The following is a 25418-nucleotide window of genomic DNA, read 5'->3' on the forward strand; positions in this document are numbered from 1 at the left end:
AATACAAGGGTGAGAGAGGGGGAGAGAGACAGAGGGAGAGATGATCGTGTCTCTAGTAGACGCAGAGATGACAGGAGTTATTCCCCTGACGTTAGACGACGGGAGGATCGCCACAGGCTTTCTGACCGCAATTCTCAGTTTTTTGAACATGACAATAATCCATTTCGTAATAGAGATGGATATGAACAAGACGTTCTGATCCCCAAGAAAGTTGAAAGCATTTATCCCGATTTATCCTGGTTGGCTGACCACAGTAAAAATGACTAGGAAATAGGTCAAGCTCCAGTACGCAGGTGGGCTCACAAAGACAATAGACCCTATGTAGATATTGAATTTTTTTGGAAACATAGTAATATCCAAAGGGCCCGAGCATTGGTAGATACTGGGGCGGAGGCCACTTTAATTCATGGTAAATCTAAGAAATTTAAAGGACAATTTTTCACGATTACTGGTTTAGGTGGAAAAGAGACCCCCGCAGTGCAAACTACACTTGACATGAAAATTGGCAGACTTCCCCGCAAAGAATATTCTGTATTAGTTGTGCCACTCCTAGAATACATAATTGGAATTGACATTTTGAAAGGAATGACTTTGCATTTAGATGATGGTTGTTATCAATTTGGAACGAAACATTACATTTCGTCCAGACCCGTACGGGTTGGTCGTTTGCGAATGCCCCCCATCCACATTCCCCAGGCTACGAAAGTGGTTTCTCAAAAGCAATACCGTATTCCTGGTGGTCATGAGGAAATTACTGCCACTATTCAGGATTTGGTTGATGCTGGGGTTATAACTCCAATTACTTCTGCTTGGAATAATCCCGTTTGGCCCGTACGCAAAAGTGATAATTCTTGGCGCATGACTGTTGATTATCGAGAATTGAACAAACACACTCCACATTTGGCTGTTGCAGTGCCAGACATGGTTACTTTGATTCAGAGAATTCAGAAGCATCCAGGTACATGGTATGCGTCCATTGATATTGCTAATGCTTTCTTTTCAATCCCGATTGCCCCCGAGTGTCAGGAACAATTCAGTTTAACATGGAATGGACGTCAAATGACGTTCCGGAGTCTTCCTCAAGGTTACGTACATAGTCCTACGATCTGTCACCGGCTGGTGGCGGAGCATTTATCTGAAGTGCCTGTTCATCCCCAAATTCAGGTGTGTCACTATATATATATATTTTTTTTAAATATATTTTTATTGCAGGAATTAGTAAATCGTTACAATATCGACCAGCATTGTATCATAAGCGGTATCAACAGAATAAGACCCTCTGGCCCCCCCCTGTAAGTTCCGTACACAGCCATCCGGCCCACAACCCTGGGGTCGGGCGGCGAAATGCAATGGGGGATCAGCAGGATGCTTGAGTTGGTCCGGATGATTCACTGTCCGTCATCTGCTTTTCTAAACAAGCCTATAAACCCAAAGGAAAACTCCCACCCGCAAAAAACTACTAACTAAAAGAAACCCACCCAACCCCACCACCAGCGCCAGGGAGCTACCGACACAGGATCTGCCATGGGACCCACGGGGAAAGCAATAGGACCATCAGTACAAACGTTTACCGGGACTCGGGCGAGTCGCTTCTTCACCTTCAGAGTCACTGGGGGCACAATAATCCCTGAGGGCCTGCACTAACATTTCCCACTCCAACGCGGCCTCCTGCGCCTTCTCATTACGCTGCCTCCAAGCTAGTTGATATCTAAGCGCGCTCTCCCCCGCCGCCCACTTCAAAAGCTCACTGCGCCATCTGCTGCCTGTCGGACCAACTCGTGCCTTCCAGTTCCTGGTCACCTCTCGTTTAGCAAGGAGGAGCCCTAGGTCGACAAATTTACTAGAAATTTTATTCCTGGGGGTGTGGGGGAACCAGTGTAGGAGCCCCACCGCCGCATCAAATGATAAGGATCTCCCCGTCACCTCCTCCAGGGTCGTTTCTACTTCCTGCCAGTAAGATGACAGACCCGGACAGGCCCATAACATATGTAGGAGGTCCGCTTCCTGAGCCGGGCACCTAGGGCACGCCGCCGAGTTCGTGGCAAAATATCGCCTGATTTTCACCGGGGTCAGGTACGCCCTGTGGAGAACGTAATAGTGGACCAACTGAAAACGGGCGTTGCGTGTGCCCTTCCAGGCTCGTCTCACCAACTGGGACCAAGTCGTCTCCGGGATCTCCCTACCAATGTCCTCCTCCCAGCGGTTTCTTAGAGTGGCAAGAGGAGCCAACCCTTCGTTAATCAACCTGCCGTAGAGGCAAGTGACCGCCTTCACCGTGCCCGCCGACATCATCACGTACTGGCACACCTGAGATAAGGGGGGTTCCTCCTGCCCGTTCTTCCAATGTGCCTGGATCGCTCGCACAATGGCCGAGTGTAGCAGGAAGTCACCACGGGGGATCTCGAAGCGGTCAATAAGGTCCTGGAAGGACAAGAACGCTCCGTCCTCGTACAGATCCCCAACCAGCTGTAAGCCGGCATCCTCCCAGGCCGCCAGGCGTGACCAATCCCCTCCATGGGGGAGGGCCGTCAGCATCCCCAACGGTATTTCAGGCGCATATGGTATCCTCAGTTGGCCTCGGGCGTGGGCCCGATTCCAACACAGGCGGACAGTCCGCTCCTCCATCGACAAGTCCCGCAGGGCCAAACGTTGTCGCAGCGCTATAAAGGAGAGAACATGCCTGGCCATGCCCGTCCCCCTCCCGTCTTCCGGGCCCCGGAATTCCCTGGCGATCTCCTGGGTGAAGGTCTGGAGCTGCGCCGCCAGATAATACTTTTCAAAGTCCGGCACCGCGAGCCCCCCTTCGTCTTTCGGCCTCATCAGGGTTTTGAGGGCCACCCGCCGACGGCCCGTCCCCCAGAGGAATCCGACCACCATGGAGCGTAACAGTCGAAACGTGGCCGGTGGGATCCAGATCGGTAGAGTCCGGAAGTAATATAATAGCCGGGGAAGCGCCACCATTTTAAGCAGGGCGATCCGTCCCGCCACCGAAAGCGGCAGCGTAGCCCAAAAGGCCATGCAGCCTCGGAGTGCTCGAATGCCACGGGCAATGTTCCCATCTAGGAGGTCGGGTTGGTCGTGGTAAACAAACACCCCGAGGTACTTAAAGCAGTCGGGTTCCCACCTAATCTCCCCGCTGAGGGCAGGGGCGGGAGTACCCCTGCGCACCGGAAAAAGACAGGTCTTGGACCAATTCACTCGGAGGCCCGAGACCTCCCCGAACTCCGTGAGCGCCACCGCCGCCCCACGTAAAGCGTCGAGCGGGTCCTCCAGGAAGAGCAACAGGTCGTCCGCATACAGCGACACATAATGCGGGCCCGCAGGCGTCCACAAGCCCGCGTAGTGGGCTCCTGACCGAAGGCGCAGCGCGAGTGGTTCCACCGCCAGCGCAAAGAGAAGTGGGGACAATGAACATCCTTGCCGCGTGCCTCGTTCTACCGGATACCGCGAGGAAATCAGTGGCCCCGCCCGGACCCTGGCCGAAGCAGAGGCATAGAGAACCGCGGTCCACCTGACAAAGCCCTCCCCAAGGCCGAATCTCCGCAGCACCGCGCAGAGGTAGTCCCACTCCAGGCTATCAAAAGCCTTCTCTAGGTCCACCGACAGGACGACCGGGGACGGGGCATCCACGAATGGTTCCCCTAACAAACGGAATAACCTGCGAATATTCATAGTCGTGTTCCGCCGTGGGATGAAACCAGCTTGGTCTTCATGCACCAGGGAACTCATGTGTCCCAGCAGCCTCGAGGCCAAGATGCTGCTCAGTATTTTATAGTCCACCGTCAACATCGATAGGGGACGGTAAGACCCCGGGTCGGACGAGTCTCGGCCCGGCTTGAGGAGAGGAACCACCAACGCCTCACACATCGAGCTTGGGAGTCGCCCCAGCCTCTTCGCCTCCCTGTAGACCACCAATAATCGAGGGGCTAGGAGGTCAGCGTAAGCTGCATAAAACTCCACAGGCAGGCCATCCAGGCCCGGGGTCTTGTTTCTCGCCATCCGTTTAATGGCCCCGCGGATCTCCCCCAATTCAATGTCAGATCCCAGGGCTTTCGCCACTTCCTGCTCCACTGTGTGGAGCTCCAGCGGACGTAGATAATCATCAAGTCGGTCAGGGTCTCGTGCGGAGCGACTACGGTACAAACATTCGTAATAATGCCGGAAGCAGCTAAGAATCTCCGGTTGGGTGTGCACCTCGGTTCCGTCTGCCTCACGCATACTTGTCGTCAATTGGGACTGGCGCGTAGGGTTGGCCAGCCACGCCAATAACGCGCTCGATCTGTCTCCCTCTGCGATGGATCGAACCGTATAGGCCTTATAGTCAAAACAGCGGAGCCGTTCGACCTCTGCCGCCACCTTCTCCCTCGCCTCCGCCGTTCGTAATTGCAATTCCGGGTGTCCCGGGCGGCGAAGTTCAAGCTCGCGGAGTCTCCGATCCGCTGCATCTAAATCAGCTAAGATAACGCGCCTCATGCCCACCTTCTTAGAAATACAGTAACCCCTCACCACTACCTTAAAGGCGTCCCACTCTAACGCTCTAGTACTCGCGGTGCCGCCGTTGGATGCAAAATATTCCAATATCCTGTCCCCCAGGTCAGCCCTGAAGACACTGTCCTCAAGGATCTCGGGTTGTTACAGCTTCCAGGTGGGCACCGCCGGCGTCCCGGGGAACCAACGAAGGTCCAGCAGGAGGGGGTTATGGTCCGAAATGGTCCTGGACAAGTACTCGGACCGGACCGCTGCCGAAACCAGTTCGGGCGACCCAAGAAAGCCATCTAGTCTGACATGCAACTCATGAAGGCTCGAGAAATATGAATAATCCCTAGATGCGGGGTGATGCGCCCTCCAGATGTCCGTCAAACTCCAGCGGGTCTGCCAATCCTGACGACCCTTAGCCGTGCGACGAACCGGAGAATCTGGAAGCGGTGGATGCGAGCGGTCAATATCCACATCCACTACAGAATTGAAGTCTCCTCCAAGCAGAAGGGGCCCGAAGAAAAAGTGGACCAACGAGCCCGATAGCCTGGAAAGGAAGGCAGTCTGGTCCATATTAGGAGCATACACACAACAAACGTTCAAGTCCCTCCCTCCTAGAGTGCCCGAGATGGCCACGTAACGCCCCTCTGGATCTATCACTGTTCTCGTGACTTGAAAGGGGACCCCTGCCCTGATCCATATTAGCGCCCCTCTGGCATAAGCGGAGTACGACGTGGAAAAGACCTGCCCCCGCCATCTACGCTGTAGCGCCGCCCCTTCCGCCTTGTTCAAATGAGTTTCCTGCAGCAGCGCCATTTGCACTCCCCTACGCACCAAATAAGCGTGGACCTTGTGGCGCCTGGACATAGTATGAAGCCCCCTTACGTTCCAAGTGACACATTTCAAGTTAGCGACATCAGCCATTGTCCCATATTGTTCTTGCACAGTCTCCCCATCCGGGTCCCAACAAAGAAAGGACAACCTTCCTCCCAGCACCGATGGCGGCCATTTTCCCCAACCAAAACCAAACAACCCAAGAACGAACCAAACCCTCACCCACCCACCCCAGAACAGGACCCAAACTGCACCATCTAGATCCCATCCAAACCTCGCCTTACATCTACCCAGTAACCCCTACTAATCCCACGGTCGCCACCGTAGGAAGGCCTTAAGGGCCAGGTGCGGGCTGGGCGGAGGCAGTGGGCCCTCGACGCCCAGGCCACCAGGACTATAACAAGCCCTAAACAGTGCCAAAACCTCTCGGGGCAGAAACAGGGGCACCCCACCCCTCCCTCCCTGTCTATCAGCAGCAATGGACGGCAACCGCCTCCCCCCCGCCGGGCCCCCTCCCAAAATAAGGCAGCACACCCCGTTACCCTTGTCCATCCAAAAGGTCCTCCACCGATTTCGGTGTGATCACCGGTGTGTGGCCACTATTAGTCACTGAGTCCTCCGAGTCCGATGGTGCCTCCTCCTCACCCAGGTTTCCTTCCTCCTCAACGGCTTCGTCCCGTGCACCCGACAACTCCGACAGTACTTCCAACACTCCCCTCCGTTCCGATGACGTCTCTGCAGTTGAGGGCCCACCCGTGCGGCCGCGGCGATTCCTGATCCTCCTGGATCGCCGTCTCTGTTCCGGCTCATCAGCCTGTTGGGACGAGGAGCCGAAGCCATCTTTCCCTGTCCTGTAAAGTTCAAGCCAGGCACAGACATCCTCCGGGGTGTCGAAGAACTGAGTTTTGTCATCGACTATGATGCGGAGCCTTGCAGGGTAGAGGAGCGAGTACTGGATGCCCTCGCTCCTGAGCTCGCGCTTGACCGCCAGGAAGGAGAAACGCTTGCGTTGAGTCTCGTAGGTGTAGTCCGGAAAGATGTTCACCTGACTGTTCGCTACTTTGAATGGACCATTATGTCTGGCGGCATTGAGGATCAAGTCCCTGTCCCGAAAGTGCAATAAGCGCGCCACCACCGGCCTCGGGGTGCGTCCCTGTTGCGGTGGCCGTGCCGGGACTCTGTGGGCCCGCTCCAGAGTGTAGAAGGAGGATAGCCCCTCCGGGGCCACCGTGTCACGGAGCCAGGTCTCTAAGTACGCCACCATGTCGCCATCCTCGATCTTTTCCGGGAGGCCCACTACACGAATGTTGTTTCTCCTGTTGCGGCCTTCCGCATCCTCCGCCCTTTGCTCCAGGGCCGCAATTCGGGATAGGGCATCCTTCATCGTCGCAGCCAAGGTCCGCTGCGCCGGCTCTAAGGTTTTCACCGAGCTCTCCACTTCCTTGACCCGGTCCGAAAGTTTGCCGTGGTCCGCTCTGAGGAGGCCCAGGCTCGTCGCCACCTGGGCAATGTCCTGTTGGAGGGCCGATCTCGTTGTCGTTATCGCCTCCAGGACGCGGTCGAACTGTTGTTGCATCGACGCGCCACCAGAACTCTGTGGGTCCCCATGCTCCTCTTTGTCCTGGGCTTCCGAGTCCGAGGCGGTCGGGGTAGTCCCCTTGGCTCCTCTAGGTTTCCCCATGTCGCCGGGGGCACTCCGTGAAGGTCCCGGAGTAGGTGTCTCCGGGTGCAGATGTCGACCACGACCCTCCCGGTTACTGGTCCTCAAATCGAGTGTGGGAGACCTTCTTCTCCAGGGCCTGTGGAGACTTCTCCGCTTCGGCTCACGCCACCGCCACGGCGTCCGAGGGCACCGATGAGGGGGCGGAGACAACCGTCGCCGAGTCGGGCAGGCCCGCTCACCCGCTAGAGACCCGGGGTGAGGGTCACCAACTCCGCCGGACGATTTGTGGCGCCAAAGTGTCGCGCCTCCCATGGAAGTGGACTGGCCGGGAAGACGTAGCTAGGTGCGGAGTCGTGAGTCGGGCCACCGCCTGGATCACAGAGCGTCCGCTCCCGGGGTCCCCTATAACGTGGGCATCCACCCGGTCACCCAACCGAGTGCAAACTCGTTGTGAAAAGTCCGATCCAGTAGACAGCCAGTGCACAGAGCAGCCGTGGATGGCAAAGTCGGGAGCAAGTCGCTGCTCGCGACGCTCCTCCAAGTCAGTGGGTCCGACCAGGGGGACAAAGAAGTCCGGGCGCCATGTTGGGTCGCACTCCGCAACTCCGCAAACTTCGGTTTAACTCCGGAGCAATTCTCGTCCGAGCCCCTTTAGGGGCCCCGGCAGGTCTTCATCGGTCCGCTCAGCAGAATGCGGGGTCTGGGGTGCCCGGCAGCCTCCGAATTACAGGATAATACCGGGCTCAGTCCCGGAGCCGAGCTCTCAGGCGACCATCGCCATCGGCGCCCATGCCACGCCCCGTGTGTCACTATATTGATGACATTTTGATTCAAGGTGAGACGCAAGACCAAGTCCAATCCCATTTTGACCAGATTCTTGACTGTTTACGTGCTAAAGGTTGGGAGATTAATGCCGATAAATTGCAGGGCCCTTCCCAGAATGTTAAATTTTTAGGAATTAATTGGCATGAAGGTCACAGAGAGGTGATCCCGCAGGTGAAACGTAAAATTATGGATTTTGCTGTTCCGAGGAACAGAAAGGAGGCTCAATGTTTCATTGGCCTATTTGGTTTTTGGCGTCAGCACATTCCCCATTTGAGTCAGATTTTGGCCCCATTGTATCGAGTCACCCGTAAAAAGAATGCGTTTGAATGGGGCGAACCACAACAGAGCGCTTTTAATTTGGCAAAAGAAGCAATTCAGTATGCCTTGGATTTGTGGCCTGTGAGCGAGGGTGATGTTGATTTGAATGTTTCTGTGGATGGTCTGTATGCCAATTGGAGTTTATGGCGAAAGCAGGGCAGACAAAAAGTGCCGTTAGGTTTTTGGACCAAGAAATAACCTGAGGCTGGTGAGCGTTATACACCATTTGAGAAACAATTGCTTGCATGTTATTGGGCTCTGGTGGATACCGAGCAATTGACCCTGGGTCATACTGTGATTTTGAGACCTGAAATTCCTATCATGCAGTGGGTGTTGAGTTCGCCGAAGTCCCATCGAATTGGACACGCTCAAGAGGCGAGTGTGATTAAGTGGAAATGGTACATCCAGGACAGAGCGCGTGTGGGTCCGAAGGGTGTGGCTGTATTGCATGAACGAGTGGCGCAGGCGCCCTCGAATGACACTGCAGATGAATGTTCTGTGCCTGTGGTTCAGGAATCTCCTGTCAGGTGGGGTAAGCCATTTGATGATTTGTCCGCGGAGGACAGAAAACATGTTTGGTTTACAGATGGTTCAGCGAAATTCATTGGTGAAAAACGGCATTGGAAATCTGTTTCATATAATCCGATCACACAAAAGTTATTGAGCACAACTGGTGAAGGAAAGAGTAGTCAATATGCTGAGTTATACGCAGTTTACCAAGTTTTGAAACAGGAATTACCTGGCACATGTCATATTTTCACTGATTCCTGGTCCACAGCTAATGGACTAGCGATATGGTTACCAACTTGGCATTCTCATAATTGGGAATTGCATTCAAAAGAACTGTGGGGTAAAGAATTGTGGCAAGAAATTTGGGAATTACTCCCACAGAGTACTGTGACAATCTTTCATGTGGATGCTCATACCCCAATCGACTCCCTTGACAAATTCTTTCATAACATTGCAGATGAAAAGTCTAAAATTTCTGAGGCAGTGGTGGACATGCAGGATTCTGATTTGGCAGGATTGGCGAAATGGGCCCACCAAAAAGCAGGACATTTTGGAGAGAGAGCCACTAGCAGGTGGGCTTCCGATCGAGGAATTCATATTCCCTTAAATTTGATTAAAGATGTTATTCTGCATTGTCCTATCTGTCAGCATGCTAAAAAACGATCAGTGCCCCATATTGTTAAAGGCCATTTACATCGAGGAAAAATGCCCGCTCAAATTTGGCAGATTGATTATATTGGTCCGCTCCCTATGAGCAGAAATTGCCAGTATATTTGCACAGCTGTTGATACTTTTAGTGGCCTATTGGTCGCTTTCCCTTGTAAACAAGCTACCCAAGTTAATACCATTAAAACTCTTGAATTACTCATATTGTACTATGGTTTCCCATTCCAAATTCAATCTGATAATGCATCCCACTTCCGTGGAAGATTGGTGCAGGAATTCTGTGTGGAAAATAACATTGAATGGATTTTTCATATTCCATATTATCCACAGGCCTCGGGCCTCATTGAACGCATGAATGGCTTGTTGAAAGAACAGTTGCGTAAATTGACTAATGACCACTATACAAATTGGAAAGATTTTTTGCTTCAAGCATTATTGATTTTAAATAATCGTCCTTTGTTGCATGCTGAATCTCCTTTAATGCGTTTGTTTCCTCCTGCTGTTGATGCAAAACCTAATTCGATGTCTCATACTGTTATCTATTGGGAAATTACCCCCAGAGCTTTGGCTCCATGCAGAGCGACCCCAGGTTCCGCAGGCTTGGACCTGCATGCTATGAATGATGCACTTTTGAAAAGTAGAGACCGAATCATTGTTGAAACTGGCATTGGTGTCTGTATACCTGCCGGTAGCTTTAGACTGATTGCACCTAGATCGGGCCTTGCCTTGAAAGGTATTCAAGTTCTCGGAGGAGTAATTGACAGCGATTATCAGGGAGAGATTAAGGTTCTCCTGCTTAATAGCAGTGAGCTTGACTTATCGATCAAGAAATCTGACCGTGTTGCCCAGTTGCTCATTATGCCTGTTTTCAGTGGTGAGATTAAGAAAGGCACTGCCCCAACTTTGCTAACGATACGAGGTCAAAAAGGGTTTGGTTCTTCGGACAACCCTGGCGCCAAAATATGGGTGCAATCGCCTAAACATCCTCCTGAACAGGCTGAAGTTATTGCGACCGGTCATGACAACACCATTTTGGTGATGAAGCCAGGGAAAGATCACTGAACTTGGATATATAATGCAGAATAAATATGTCATCCGAACAAACAATCTCCACAATAGTTTCGTATTACTCGTTATTGTCGTGCATGTTTATACCTGTGATGGCAAAGAATAGAGTGCAGGTTCAGCAAAAATTAACAATTATATCACAATTGAATGGGTTTGCCTAGATTGAGCCGCACATCTTAGATTTGTTGCGCCAGGTGTAATCGTGACAATCAGTCATTAGGCAATTGCAACTACGGCGAGGGTGCTTAAGGTATATAACACCTACCCACCAAGGTGTCGTTTCCTCCCAAGATCCAAAGGGAAACTTGGGTCACATATGCAAAAATACAATACCTCAGCACACCCTTCTCATTATTTCTGTGAATAGTAGTCTCAATATTACTTGACACAATTTTGGCAAACTCGATGCCCTGTATGATATAGTCCAGAAAAACAACTAAAGTCTCAGGAAGTATTGATATGATAGTCCAGACAGGTCTCCTTGGATTGAAGTTTGTTTATTGTCATATATCACTGGCTGCTTGCTTCCAGTGATATATGACAATAAACAAACTTCAATCCAAGGATACTTCCTGAGACTTTAGTTGTTTTTCTGGACTATATCATACAGGGCATCGAGTTTGCCAAAATTGTGTCAAGTAATATTGAGACTACTATTCACAGAAATAATGAGAAGGGTGTGCTGAGGTATTGTATTTTTGCAAGCCAGGGAAAGATAGCTGGGAAGCTGTCCCAGCTGACAAATGTTATTTGCGAGAGTGATAAAGGCCTGTGTTTGTATTATTTCAGATCATTCTCTGGACTGCTGCTGCAGGATGTGCCGGCGTTGGACTCCTTTTGGTCTGCTACGCCGGGAGAGAAGAGGACCCACCGACTTCGGTTGATTGGAGAACCCGAGTTCCGCGTTCCTTCGCTGCGTGGGACACCTCATCCAATTTTTGGATAACCCTTGCGAAAAGGGTTACGAACTCTCCACATTTCTGTCTCACCCCTATGAGATCCGTGACTGATATTTTAGCGACCTGCTTGGTTGCTGTCCCTGCTTCCATTGAAACTTTGCGACACATTTTCAACATTTCGAGTGCCCGTCCTAATATTATTTTGGGCGATTTTCCCGCCCATGAATTTTGCCCTTTATGTTCTGCCCTTTCTGACTCTGCCCTTCCGATTCCTTCCCAGATTACTACATATAACATTATGCAGGGCGATTTGTGTTTTGTTTTCACTTGTGATCCTAAGGCAATTTCAGAATGCCTGCGTTTGAAATTACGAGCTGCCACGACTTTTTCTGCTCATCAACGATTGCTTTGTTTACGAAGACTTCCAAATTCATGTACTTCTGTTAAAAATAATATGACATGTAAAAGTTTATTAGTTGTTCCTAGCTATTATCGTCCTATGTTATTACCTAATGGCTGGCTCTTTTCCTGCGGGAATACTTCTTGGCCCTATATTCCCGCTAATATTACTGGAGGTCCGTGTGCTATCACAAGATTAAGTTTATTAATGTTTTCCTCACACCCTGTTTCCCATTCCCGTGTGGTACGAGACTCTATGACATTACAAGAAGACTGTGATTCCACCGTACACCTTTACTCTAAATCGGAGTATCTTAGTTTAGCTTTTTCTATTATTGGTGTCCCAGCATTAGCTGTTTATAATGCTAAAACCATTGGCAAGATGGCCTGCTGGATGGTTAAATCCATTAATCAGACCTCGGCTATATTATCTGACTTATTATTAGATGCCCAGGGTGAACGACGAGCCATTTTGCAAAATCGCGCTGCGATTGACTATTTGTTGTTGAAACATGGACATGACTGTTCTGACTTTGAGGGCCTCTGCTGTTTTAATTTGTCTGACCATTCTAAATCAATCCAAGCCCATATTGACAAACTCCATGATTTGACTGCAGAAGTTAGACAACATATTGATCAGGGCTGGTTCGACTGGCTCTTTAATTGGTTGCCAGACTTACATTCTTTACGGCAGATTTTAGGGGGTGTTATAATTCTTATTTGTATTTTGGTGGCTATTTGCTGCTTTATCCAGTGCATTCCCTCTTTCTTGCAATTTTGTAGATTTGGTAGAAAGAATAGATCAGTTAATTTTGTTTCTTATTATTCCTTCACGGATGTTAGTTCAATATAGAACCTGGCTAATAGACTGGAGTCAAGGGTGAAATGTAATAACCGGCTTTTCCGACCCTTTTTAGAAGGAGGATGATGGAGGATGACTCCAGCCTATTACCCTTATAGTATAGGGATTAGGACTATAAGTAGGACCTATCCATAAGGCACAGTAGTGCATTTTTGTACCCTTTTCCTTAGATCAGGGCTTATAAGCTAAAGCTAGGGGATAGATATATAAGTATTAGTGATGATCCGTCCTTTTGTAAGAGTATTAGTACATTTTCTATGGAGCCATGCATATTTTGGGCCTTGCAGGCCTTAAACGGGACAGACTCCATCTTGCCCTCTGCCTGGTAGCTGGAGAGGCTTTCTAGGTTAAATGTAATGTTTTAGTTTCAAGGTGTTGTTCGCTTGGAGAGAACCGGTTCAGGCTGGCCCTTATCGAAAGACTGTATTTTTCTCCACTCCGAAGACACAACTCCAGGCTGGCCAGCTGGGAACGTGTCCTTGGTACGGGGAGGTACAAGAATTTGGTGGGCGGCAGGTTACTGGCCGTAACTTTCCATGAAGGGACAGCTTCCATATTAGCGAAAGTGTTAGGCAATGAGTGAGTCAGTCCGTAGGCGGCAGCTAGCCGTTAGCATCTATGCCATTAATTATTTCTGCGGCAGACAATCGCCATTTTGAAGTCTGAGAAAAGATTCCTAAACCGAGACTCTCTGAGAACGAGAGAGAGAGAGAGAGAGAGAGAGACGGTAGCTAAAAACGAGCAAGGTTCCAGTGACTTGGAGGGAAGCAGAGGAGGTTGAGCCTAGCGGTGCAGACGTGTACTTGTGACGGCTGAGGTGGACCCCCGAGACGAGCCAAGACACAGAGAGAGACGAGACGAGAACCTAGATGACTGCCGAGTCCAAACTTCATATTAACCAGGTGACATCTGCCCCTTCCCTTGCGAAGCGCGCACCTTAACCTCTACTTTTTCTTTGCAGCATATATACGTATAGATATATATATATATATTGTGTAGTATTGTGTTTATTTCTTTTACTATAATAAATGCCCCCATTTTTGGTGAACCGACATGTGCCTTGCATTCTTGTTCAATCATAGTAATCTAGTTCTCCTAGTCAGACGTTGTTTGCATGAACGGATGTGAATCCCGGTCAGGTAAGGAGTGACTGAATAAGTAGGGAGGCAGGGAACAGTTGATGTCAAGAGCAGAAGGCACATATTATGATTCTAACTAATATATACTAATTTCCATTGCCGTAGTTTTACCCTGAATAGATAATTACAGATTTCATCCCTGAGGGTTCATAGGAAAGTGATCGTCGTTGGTACACGGCGTTAATGAGAGCACCTAAGGATAGGTGTGTAGGTCTGCCGGATTGTAGACCGTGTGTAAGTGAGAGCACCGGAGGGATACGGTGCGGAGGCCTGCCAGATTGTAGGCCGTGTGTGAGTGAGAGCACCCAAGATTGAGGGGTGTGTAGGTCTGCTGGATTGCAGACCGGGTATAAATGAGAGCACTGGGACTGCAGGCCCACGTGTGTAGACGCGCCGGATCGCGTGTCAAGTAAATAAAGTGCGAAATGGTACATTATCAGACCTGCCCCAGGGTAGACTAGTCTGGGCTTATGTGGCCGCGAGACTAATAGGTGTGAATAGGATATTGTAGAACCAATGCTTGTTTATTGCTATTTTCCCCATCCTTAGGTACGAGATGTTATACATATGTCTATATCCATTGTAAATACGTTCTAAGGAGGGAGTTGTTTACGTTCCGGCTGGATTAGAGGGGCTCCTAGGAGCGGATTCCAACTGGTCCAAAAATCTGGTCGGTAAAAAGCCTCAACACAGGAACAAAGGCTGCACCAGCGCCTTGACGCCATCCTAGAGGCGATCACTGCGACAAAGGAATCGCTGCACCAAGACATTGAGCAGGTAGCCACGGGACTGGGACTACTGAGGGCAGACCACGGCAAGCTCTGGGATCGAGTGAAAACGAATGAACAGCTGCTCCAGGAACTGAAACCGGCGGTGGTGACGGCAGAGCATAAATTGACGGATATCCTCGGCCGTCTGGCGACTCTGGAGCGACGTGCGGAGGATGCTGAAAGTCGTAACCGGAGAAACAACGTGAGGGTAGTGGGTCTTCCAGAAAAAATTGAAAAAGGGGACGCTATATCCTACATGGAGGACTGGTTCAAGACGGTGGTGGCACCGGAGGGGTTGTCTCCCTTCTTCTCCCTGGAAAGAGCGCATAGGGTTCCCGCCAGGCCGCCCCTGGAGGGCCGACCGCCTCGGCCGATGGTGGTCAAATTGCTGCACTATAAAGACCGCGATCTGTTGATACAGAGGGCGCGATCCCAGGGCCCCTTCCAAGTGGAAAATAGCAAAGTCACAGTCTTTCCGGATTACACTCAGGAAGTCCAGAAAAGCAGAGCATCCTTCTTGTCAGTGAAAAAGGAACTGAGAGAGGAAGGGATCCAATACTCCTTGCTCTTTATTGCGAAACTGAGAGTGATCATTGATGACAGGACCCACTTCTTTCAGACTCCTATTGAGGCTTGGTCATGGCTTGAACTGTATCGTGCAGGGACTGATCGTGCACACAAAAGCGGGAGGAAGCGGCAAAAACCGGTACGGATCAGAAAATCACAGCGCATCCGCTCCCGGAACAAGCTCAAAAAGGCCGAGCGGGAGGCACAAATAGCGGCGGACAGGAGGGGCGCGCTGGCTGCAACGGCGACCATCGCAGGATCGCAACAAGAGAAGGCATCCGGAGCGTCGGAATCGGAGGAGGAGGGGGAGAAGTCCGGAGGCGACGACTCAGATACGGGAAGTGCGAAGGGACCGGCCGTCACACCGCAAACCTCAGATGGTATGTTTAATGAGTGAGGCTTGAGAACGCTGGATAATCCTGAGGTATCTGCTGGTACAGACTCTCCGGACATTTGTTGGACTACCAGGTATGGGGCTGTACAAGCACTATGGGACTGCGGGCGTGGGGTTGGGGCTCCGCCTATGCCGGATCGGCGCTCCATCGACCTCTCGAGGCCCTTAAGGTCTTCTGTGGTGATGACCACAGGTTAGAATAATGTGTGGGGTGTTGGTGGTTTGGAACGGGGCTGAAGCTGGGTTATTAAGTCCTGTCCTGTGGAGAGGGGTTTGGGGTGTTGTTTGGGGTGTTTTAAAGGGGATACACAACTGCTGCAGTGCGGGGGATAATTGTTGGCTAGTGCCATTGTGCAGACAGGTACACCATGGGGGCGTTATCTAATTTGAAATGTATCACATGGAATGTCCCAGGACTTCGTACAATGGTGAAACGTCATAAGGTGCATGCCTACCTGGTGAGGCGGGGTGTACAGATCGCAATGCTTCAGGAAACCCATTTATCCAAGACAGAGTGCGGGGCTTTACAGAAGAGGTGGCGAGGTCAGGTATTTGGCACGACATACTCAGCATTCGCCAGAGGGGTGCTAATTTGGGTGAGGGCGTGCACGCCGTTCCAAATGACGAGCCAGCGAATTGATCCTGAGGGCAGATATGTAGCGGTTGAGGGGCGACTTTGTGGCAGAGAGGTGGTCCTGTGCAATATTTATGCCCCCAACTCCGATCAAGCCCACTTCTTTGAGGGTTTATCAAGCTCGCTGGCCTATTACTCGGCGGGCCCTCTCTTGCTGGCAGGAGATTTTAATTCAATAACAGATGTGCAGCTGGATAGGTCACATCCGCCATTGGTCGATTCCCCGGTGCGCAGGCTAGCAACCCACAGGAGGGAATGGCAGGAGAGGTGGGGATTGATAGATGTGTGGAGGGAACAGCATCCTGAGATCAGGGATTACTCTTACTTTTCCACACTTCATGACTTGCATGTTAGACTGGACTCGGTGCTGTGCGGCGGCCCCCTGGCGGCTGCGGTGACCCAGTCTGAATATTTGACTAGGACCATTTCGGATCATAATCCTTTACTGATCTCAATGCAGTGGCAGCAGGCGAGATCAGCGGTTCCCTCATGGCGACTGCGGCCTGATACATTGGAAGACCTGGTGTTTAGCGACACGGTTCGACAGGGCATTGACTGTTATTTTGAGGAAAATGGAGGCTCGGCCTCGACCAGATCAGTGGAGTGGGACGCAATGAAAGTGGTGGTGAGAGGGGTGTGCATGGGCAGATTTTCGAATGCGAGGAAAGCAGTTTTGAATGACCTTGCGAAAGCAGAAGAGGTGTTGAGAGGGCTGGAACAATGAAGGCCTGAGCGGCCGGACTTACAGGAACAACTGATGCAGGCTAAAGAAGTGGTGGCGACTGAGACGGAACGGCTGCGGTGCTATGATTATAAGTTGTATGTTACTAAGGTGCATGAGGAACGTGATAAAGTGGGTACGCTCTCGGCCAAACTAGCTAATCCAGAGCCTAGGGGGTGCCTGATCATGAGTATACGAAAGGAAGATGGGGACGTGGTTTATTCTCAATCAGCAGTCCTGGCGCGCTTTCAATCCTATTACACGGGACTGTATGAAAGCCACCTAGAGGCAGAGGTCTCGGAGATAGACGAGTACCTGGGTCCGATTCCGCTGCCGGTGTTGGATGGCAAAGAAGCGAAAGAACTGGGGGGGCCCATAACATTGGCAGAGATAAGGGGAGCGATTAAACATATGGCGCGAAATAAAACCCCGGGGGTGGACGGGCTACCGGTAGAATTTTATGCCAAATTTGTTGATATACTAGCACCTAGATTGTTGGTGGTGTACTCGGAGGCGAAGCAGATGGGGTGCTTGCCTGAATCAATGAGGGAGGCACTGGTGGTGCCGCTGCTGAAGCCGGGCAGAGATGCGTTGGACGTGACTTCTTACCGCCCATTGTCCATGTTGACGGTGGACTATAAGATTCTGAGTCGCATCTTAGCCGCCAGGTTGCTGCCGCACATGACTACATTGGTACACAGGGATCAAGCGGGATTTATCCCGACTAGGAACACCTCGATGAACATACGTCGTCTGATCCGCATCATGGACGGTGCCGGGGCGTCGGATTTTGACCCTGTGGTATTGGCGGTTGATATCGAAAAGGCTTTTGATAGCCTCAAGTGGGAATACCTGGATGGAGTACTGTTGAAATTTGGGATAGGTGAAGGCTTTCGGAGGTGGACGAGGGTGCTTTACTCGTCGGCGAAGGCGCGAGTACGGCTGGGGCCTATTGTATCTTCGGCCTACCCAGTGTGTAGGGGGACGAGGCAGGGCTGCTCGCTATCCCCTCTGCTGTTCGCTTTAGCAGTAGAGCCGTTGGCGGCACAGGCACGGCTGGGCACAATGTACAATGGGATAGCGCAAGGACCGGAGTCGCACTATATATCACTGTATGCCGATGATCTGTTATTGTATTTAGCGGATCCAATGCAATCACTCGAGGGAGCAGTGGATATGCTGGGTAGATTTGGGCAACTATCAGGCCTCAGGGTGAATTGGGCCAAGACCTGTGTATTTCCATTGCGGAAGGGCGCGCCCAGTCCACTGCTGACGAGAGAGGTGGTGTGGGAGCCCTCCAGTTTCACCTATTTGGGGGGTGCGCATTTATCATGAGGCTGTGGACCTCTTGGAAGGGAACGTGGAGCGGTGTATTCGTGCGCTGAAGGGCTGCATGGATTTCTGGGCCTCCCTTCCGTTGTCGGTATTGGGACGAGTGGCATTGCTGAAGATGGTGGCACTCCCGCGGCTGCTTTACTATTTCCGGACGCTACCGATATGGATCCCGCAGCGGATTTTTAAAGATCTGAAGACACTGGTGATTGGCTTCCTTTGGGGCCATGGGCGGCGCAGGGTCGCATTGAGTACTCTGACTAGACCTAAGCCTGAGGGGGGTTGGCCGTTCCCGACTTTGAATTATACTACCTGGCGGCACAACTCCAGGTATTGACACAAAATGTCGCCAGAGAATTCAGGGGCCCTGAGCATGATCGGGGGCTCGGCATCCAGAGGGGTGTTTTGTCATATATAATAATGCAGCAGAAACTAGACGTGAGAGAGCTTACGATAGAAGAAAGAACGCTTAAATTATGTTGGCACAGGAGCTTAAAGAGAGCAAAAAGAGACCGGCCGTACGCGCCGGAGATGAAGCTGGGAATGCTGACCGCGCTGCCTTATGGGGGCGATTGGTCTCAACTGTTGGCATGGGAGGAGCTGGGCCTACAAGTAGTGGGGGATCTGTATGTCGATGGGACATTGGTCCCCTATCGGACGCTACAGGAACAATTTGGCCTACCAGATGGGACTTTCCTGCTGCACGCAGCGGTGGTGGCAGCGATGCAGAGATATTGGAGGAAAGGGTTGGAAGAACCGGAAGTGACCATGGCATGTCAAGCGGTGACTTGTCTCCATACTAGAATGCTGAATGAGGGACTGGCGCCACTACTGGCATTGAAGTCGCGGTGGGAGATCAGCGTAGGCAAGCCCATACCGGACACGGTTTGGAGCCAAGTGTTGAGACGGACGTGGAAGGGAACGAGGAATGCGCGATTTCAACTGGTGCACTTTTTCATTATCCATAGGGCGTACCTGACACCGGAGAGAGTGAAACGGTATTTCCAGGTGCCCGATGCCATGTGCCCGAAATGCTTGACACCCGAGGTAGATTTGGATCATATGTTATGGAATTGCCCGAAGTTAGGAGCGTACTGGCCGGCAGTGGGGGAGCTTCTGAATGCAGTAACGGATAGGGAGGTAGACTTTGATATGGCAGCATGTCTGCTCCTCTGGTTCCCTCATACCAAGAGGACAAAAATTACTAGTAAATTTATAGACCTGGGAATCATGCTGGCTCAAAGAGAGATAACCTGGCACTGGAAGTCTAAGGAAGGTCCGTCAGTAAGGAGATGATGAGTGAGTTATTGAAGTGGTCAGGCTGCGAAAGTGTTATCAGAATGCGGCAGGCCACTAGGACTGGCAATGAGAAGTGCTTGGAGTTGGCGAGGGCATGGGAAATGGTGGTCCAGGCATTGCGTGACTATGTGGCGGAAGATGAGGAGGAGGAGCTGTGATAGTTGGGTTCCATGTGGATCAAACGATGGTGAATGGATCCTATGGGGGGTGTACTCAGGTGTTTGCAAGGCTTGTCAGTATCCGAATCAGCAGCAGTTGTGGGGAGGAAGGCGGGGGGGGGACGTTTTTGAAAAGGGTAGTTAGGCACCGCGTCGTAGTTCAGAAGAACCAACTGGGCCTGTTAGGATGTGGACAAGAACTGAAGTAGGTACCCAGGGAGTGTTCTGGGTTCTGATGGTGCAAGGGGGGGGGAGGGCGTTAGGGGGGTAAAAGCAGATACAACATGATGTAACCGACCGGGCGCCCGAGAAGGGCATACACTGAGGCAGCCTCTGGAGAACAGTGCTCTTGGCGCGCCGCCCAGCCTCCGGGATGTGGGCTGAATGGCTGTGTAGAGTAATTGCTTCATTTTCAATTGTGATGTCATAAGTGTAATGGTTGGCTTAATTTTGATGACTTGTCTCTAACTCTGCAATAAAAACAAATTTAAAAAAAAAAAAAGAGAGAGACCTGTGTATTTTTCAAATGGGTGGTGAAAAAATATGAGTATGTTGCTGGAGATGTGGGCCGTCGTGCCACCAATGTACTTACCGGGGGAGGGTAAACACCCATTATTCCGCAACTTTCTTTCCGCATACCATCCTCCGCATACTTTCATTACGAAAGTACCATGACTCCGCAATGCCATTATAACGCATGGCATTACATTTTATATGCTTTTACCACGCATACATTTACAACGAAATTCGTTGTAAATGCATGAATGGTAAAAGCATTTTTTTTAGATGTTTGGATAAGGTAAGTATGGGTATAAGGGTATATGTTTTGGGGTACTGAGGTATATGTTTTGGGGTGTTTGGGTATTTTAAGGGTTCAGATATAGTTTTGAGTTATGGGATACAGGGGTAGTTTTAGGGTTTAGGGATAGGTATGGGTTTTGGGGTACAGGGGTATTTTTAGGGTTTAGGGCTAGGTTAGGGTTTTAGGGTACAGGGGTATTTTTAGGGTTCAGGGGTAGGTTTGGGTTTTGGGGTACAGGGGTATTTTAAGGGTTCAAGGCTATGTTTGGGTTTTTGGGGTACAGGGGTATTTTTAGGGTTCAGGGCTAGGTTTGGGTTTTGGGTTACAGGGGTATTTTAGGGTTAGGTTTGGGTTTTGGGGTACAGGGTTATTTTTAGGGTTCAGGGCTAGGTTTGGGTGTTGGGGTACAGGGGTATTTTTAGAGTTCAGCGGTAGGTTTGGGTTTTGGGGTACAGGGGTATTTTAAGGGTTCAGGGCTAGGTTTGGGTTTTGGGGTACAGGGGTATTTTAGGGTTCAGATATAGTTTTGGGTTTTGGGGTAAAGTGGTATTTTTAGGGTTCAGGGCTAGGTTTGGGTTTTGGGGTACAGGGGTATTTTTAGGGTTCAGGGGTAGGTTTGGGTTTTTAGGTACAGGGGTATTTATAGGGTTCAGGGCTAGGTTTGGGTTTTGGGGTACAGGGGTACTTTTAGGGTTTAGGGATAGGTTTGGGTTTTGGGGTACAGGGTATATTTATAGGGTTAAGATGGGTTAGTGTTTAAGGGTGTTGGAGTATTTTAAGGAGTAAGGGTGGGTTATGATTATGGGGTGCAGGGGTATTTAAAGGGAGCAGGGTGGGATTAGCACACAATATGAGACATGGCATGAAGGGAGGAACGTACCACACGCCCCCAGCATTTGTCACGCCCCCAGCACACGCCCACAGCACAACGCAGACACGCCCACAAGGGACTACTTTGCTGGCACAGTTCTTTTACCTTTTAAATGTATATGGTGGGCGTCTGCATAGCCTATGTCCTTCTGCTGCAACTGCCCTTTCCAACGCTGTATTGGGTGTTGTGATTGGTGTTGTGGTTCCTGAGATTACCCGCCTCAAAGGTTTGGGCTCCCTCTTTATTATATTAGTATAGTATATAGTATAAGTTATATAGTATGGATAGAACACTTGGTATTGAGTCAGAGAGGGGAAAACGAAAACAAGAAACAAAATAACCTAGCTGACATGGGATATTCATTTTAACCCGTTGACCGCGGCAGGAATTCTGCCGCGGTGCGGGTGATTTATGACTGGGCGTGGTCAGGACGGTCCCTGGCCGTCCTCCGCACACGCCCACCGTAACGTCGGACGGCCGCGGACCGTCCGACGCACGCCAAGGGTTAAAAGACGATTTCCTTCACCTACCATGGATGGCATGCTTCATCATCAGAAACCTCCTTGCACCGAGATGCCTTGTCATGGTGGGGGCTACAACTCCCTCACTGAGAAAGAGGAGCACAGCAGATGTTTTCAGAGGTATAATATATACCCATCAATGAGCTGGGGGTAGTAAGGTAAGCAGAGCATGCAGAAAGATAATGTGATGGTTAAAACTGGCTACAGGGGATGCCGACACCTTTATTTGTGTGACATTGGGTCAGGATTAAAATGAAAGACACTGCAGGGAGGATCAAACCTGCTGGGGTGTGTCACCAAAGAAGGTCAACATGTTTCAGCCATTAACCCTTAGATGAGGTGTTCCAGCATTCGTCAGGAACTAAAGTGATTGTACTTCTGCTTCAATGTTGTGCTAAAAAAAATATTAAAAAATATCATTAAAAAACGTCCTATTTATGACTGATATTTTTGCAAAATGAGGCCAAGCAATGCATGTTTACTCCCTCCTCTGTCACAACACTGAGGATCATTTGACAATCTCTGCCCTTCCCTTTTTCCAGTCTGACCCTGATGAACAGGGATCTAAAAGGAACACTGTACAAGATGTTAACACCAGCCTTCGGCCAGGATAATCTGGTGTGGTTCATCCTGTAGGAAAAAGTTTTAAACACAGGGGTAACCATTTATTTAGGGACATAATGTCATCCTTCTTACATGGAGTTCTTAAGAGAAACTAAGGATGCATTGCTAAATGAAAGGTCTACCACAGTACTCTGGAGAAATCATCTACGATGTGTACCTTTAGTAAATTGAGTACTAGTCCCTTCCTCAGTGTACCCTGAAAACAGCCCCTCAGACCACTCTGGGGTCTTTCCTAGTCCCAGGGACTGGTCAAGCTCAGGTCAAAGGTGCTCTCAGTTAAAGTTTCAGTACAGTATTCAATGGAAGTCTTTTACATTTAAAGATAAATCATATACTAATTTTCTTCACTCAGCTAACAGTGGCTATTACCAAGGCTTTGGTTCCATTTGCATGCATCAGTAGTAAGGAGGTGTAGTTTCATGAACGTGCTTGTGAGCCATGACATCAACATGGCTTGATTTCACTGGTTACGTAGCTTTTTATCACCAAAAATCCAGCACAAGGCCATATCAGATAGCATGACTTTTGCAATCCTACCTAGGTGACTCCCCCATGTCCACTCCAGTTTCCTTAGCGCATGAGCTCAGAATTGGAAGTGGTTGTTGCCTCTTGTTCTTTAAATTCACAAAAGGAAAACCAGGCGCTGTAATCCCCAATGTTCTAATCCAGGAAGTGGAAGTCAACCTACATGTCTCACCTGGAATTTGTATGCTTTCTTCTTGTTTGCAATAATGTAACATCTGTGTGTAACACACCCGTATCGGATGACCTCAGCTGTGTGTCTTACTTCAATGAGCTCATGTGACCACTGGGCGATCTTGGAAACACGTGCCAGACTACATCTATTGGTACATTATTGCGAGCATTCACACCACTAAAACCCTACTCCTCGGTGACACATTATGCACCACCGTCTATTCAGGTCAACCTAGAAGTCTGCCCTGTCTTGTTCAAGTAATAAAGATCTTCAACCATACAATCATGGGGCGCTATCAGATTATGAATATTATTATAAAGTCTTGTATAGCGCAAGTAGGGTTTCACAGTGCTTTAGCAACAGGTAGGGGCTAGTTGAATACGGTAAGATTAGAACAACCAGTTGTTCAGGTTCTTGCGAAAGGTGGTCGGTGATGAGCAGCTTCTTAGAGACTTAGTACCAAGTAGTGTATCATGCAAAGAATACCACCGCACAGCTCTTCGGCCAAACCACAGTCACAGCAGTAGATCTAGAGAAGAAATGGAGGATGCCATACTCCAGGATAACCCGGCCACTCCTACAAGCCACAATGGATACAATGGACATCCCTTTGAAGGCCAGGATGGTTATGCACAAGCTATGGACAGACAGAGGCATAGGAGTGGTCTGTAGACTTTGATTGGACTAAAGTGTGTTTGATAGATTCTCTTAGAGTCTAGGGCCATGATTAACTCTTACTCAAGGCTGGGCAGAGAGCTGTTTTTAAAATATAAGATTAACAGAGACATGTACATTAACTATATGTTCCTTTGCTGGATAATCACTGTACAGAGTTACATGTACATGGGCTGTTATGCATAATAGCGCTGTACAGCAATAGCACAGCAGTGTCGTTAATATGCAAGAGCAATAAATGTAGTTGGATAATATAGTATTTTAACTTTAAATTAACCTGGTTAGGACCCCATTGGGACCACTGACACTTAGACATCCTAGCACTGGCATTCATTGTAGAGACTGTTACTCATGCAATACCTGCGAGATCTCCAGCCTCCGCTTTCAGGGTCAGGGCCCTAGCTATCAATAGTTCAGGGATACGAGAGGCCCATAGTACCCCAAATCCTCACATAGCAGAGAATGGGGTGCATTGTCCCCTGGGTCAATGCAAAGTAACGTTTGATGCACTAGCCTTCCAACCACATGCACTGCACCGTTCCGCTCACGCACCCTCCTCGTGACTCACACGCTGACCAGTTATTTTGATAACCTTACCTGTGGGGACCTGATGTGTCTTCAAAGTGCCTTGAGGCAGCGCCCTGGAACATCCAGTGCACAATATGCTGCATCAGACAAAGATCACATAGTAACTGACTCAAAGCATAGTAGTCCATATTTAGTCATTTAGATTATGACATATATACAATCCTTTAGAGCAAAAATCTGCAACAGCAAAGACAAGCAGCCTCAAGTCACCGAAAGACTAACAAGCTAAAAGAGGAAGCAATCCCCGGGGTATATGTTAAAGTTTCCAACCTGCCTGCTATCCCAAAAGAAGTTGACCCCAAAGTACAGCTGATTTAAGACACTTCCGCAGGTAGTGAGTGACAAGTGCCGTAAAGCCGCTTACCTTCGCCGCTTCGCGCCGTCGCGCGCACTGACGCAGGCAGCAGGTGCAGCGGTGATCTCTCCCAGGCGTGCTTGCAGGCTGGCTAAATAATTACAGCTGAGGTAAAACAGGGTCACGGAAACGCCATACAGCGCTTCACAGTAACACAAAGCCGGGGCCTCCAATTACAGTCATTAACTAAGGAGAAGCCTGCTCATTGATACTCCGAGGGAGGGGGCTGAGGTGGGGGCGGCATCCATTGGCGCTCTGAGGTCTGCAATAGGCAGCATGGCTAAAACAAAATGTTGGGAATTACATTTATTATAGAAAATCGAAGTCTAAATTATGCTGTGAGCATCGAATAAATAAATGCACACTAGAAACTTGATTCTGCAGTTCCTAGTTTGTCCAGAACACTATGCATTTTTCTGAATGTATGTAACACTTGTGTTGAGCTAGTGTTTGTTGTAGGTGGCCACAATTTAGATTAGGGTTATTGGCTCACTCTTTAAAACTGGGATACATGGAGGATGTATATTTTAAACCTTTGTAATCTAGACCATAACTTCATTAGGTTCAATTGACGAGAATTAAGCCGAACACTTCCCAGAATGAATTAGCTTGTTAAATGAAAGCCGAGGCCAGGAGTACTGTGTCACCAGGAACATGTAGTTATCTTGTAATCCTAATGTAGGTACACCTTGCCCATTTACGGTCTTGGAGAGTCGAGTCTTCAAAATAAAGCATAGAGAGAGAAGAAAAA

At 49.7% G+C, this 25418-nt stretch overlaps 1 protein-coding gene across 1 annotated transcript in view; it reads right to left on the bottom strand.

Moving 5' to 3' along the window:
• The window catches only part of LOC147747246 (uncharacterized), an 86896-nt gene extending 62442 nt beyond the window's left edge, over window positions 1-24454 (bottom strand). The window contains exon 1 of the mRNA XM_086936200.1: window positions 24322-24454. The gene's annotated coding sequence lies outside the window, so the exon portion shown is untranslated. The remainder of the gene's footprint in view (window positions 1-24321) is intronic.
• Window positions 24455-25418: the final 964 nt, after the last annotated feature.

Source organism: Lissotriton vulgaris, chromosome 1_1, assembly GCF_964263255.1.
Source record: "Lissotriton vulgaris chromosome 1_1, aLisVul1.2, whole genome shotgun sequence".
In the NCBI taxonomy this organism is placed as follows: Eukaryota; Metazoa; Chordata; class Amphibia; order Caudata; family Salamandridae; genus Lissotriton; species Lissotriton vulgaris.